This window comes from Triticum aestivum, chromosome 5A (assembly GCF_018294505.1).
Source record: "Triticum aestivum cultivar Chinese Spring chromosome 5A, IWGSC CS RefSeq v2.1, whole genome shotgun sequence".
In the NCBI taxonomy this organism is placed as follows: Eukaryota; Viridiplantae; Streptophyta; class Magnoliopsida; order Poales; family Poaceae; genus Triticum; species Triticum aestivum.
Genome location: NC_057806.1, coordinates 502,909,505 through 502,910,509, shown reverse-complemented (window position 1 = coordinate 502,910,509; position 1,005 = coordinate 502,909,505). Strand labels below are relative to the sequence as shown.

The window sequence follows — 1,005 nt, the reverse complement described above, 5'->3', positions numbered from 1 at the left end:
TTGAAAAGCTTCTAATGTTGAGGTGGAAAACCAAAGCCTCCCCCGTCTGCGAGGTCATGAAGAGCCTGTAATTAAATTAGGTTAAATCTATCTTGTGATCCTTCTTGAACTCTATTATGTAAATTCGTGTTGAAATCCGAGTTGAAAAGCTTCTAATGTTGAGGTGGGGAAGGAAAATGACTTCTAGCCACTGGTAAACAGGTTCCACATTAAAAAGAAAATAGAGTGCGCTATCATGACAATTCTGTGTTTGCACTAATCCTCTACTAAACTCCCATTTCTTTTCACCATTGTACCTAAACACGCTATAGATTGGAACATAACTGGGCCTTCGTACTCCAAGACGAGACCCCAACGGTTTGGGCTTGAGTAGGTTGAAAAAAGACAATACAACCTTTCAAACATAAACAGATGAACGTGGAAAAAGCAATAACACTGGCTGTGGTCTTTATGTTCCAGATTAATAAAGATATAAACTCACTGGAACTCTCCGCAAAGTTTGTTTAATGTGGCTAGATCAAATATAAGGGTTCCATTGGACATCTACCTACCCTACGAAAAACAAGTTTCTTTACAGCAATCCTACAACACGAACAAGTTGGCGACAATTTATTCATATCTTCCCTTGAAAATGACTTCACCGAGACAAAATTCCGGAACCCCTTGACAATCATGATGACTAAAATGATGCCCGAGAACAGGCCGTGGCACAACACAGACAAATCTTGCATAAAATTATCAGATTGAAAAATGGAGAATTTTATTCAACAAACTCGTTATTTGCACAACTACACTCAACCATAGGGGACACAACCACCACCAGCTACTTTGCAATATGGGTTTAGTTCTCATACTAGTATGTACATTGTTTTTCCACGAAAAAGTAGCCAAGCCTCTCGATCAGCATGACATATTATATATCATATAAAATCCCACCTTAACACCAAATATCCTGCACAGGAAAAGAATAGGGAGTGAGGTTAATCCGCCACTGCTATCACGTGT

The 1,005-nt window shown here is 39.1% G+C and overlaps 1 protein-coding gene across 2 annotated transcripts in view; it reads right to left on the bottom strand.

The window, feature by feature from the left end:
- Nucleotides 1-725: 725 nt before the first annotated feature.
- LOC123104337 (uncharacterized protein At2g33490) overlaps nucleotides 726-1,005 on the bottom strand; it is a 6,918-nt gene continuing 6,638 nt past the window's right edge. For both annotated transcript variants that reach the window (XM_044526162.1, XM_044526163.1), the window contains one exon: nucleotides 726-952. The gene's annotated coding sequence lies outside the window, so the exon portion shown is untranslated. The remainder of the gene's footprint in view (nucleotides 953-1,005) is intronic.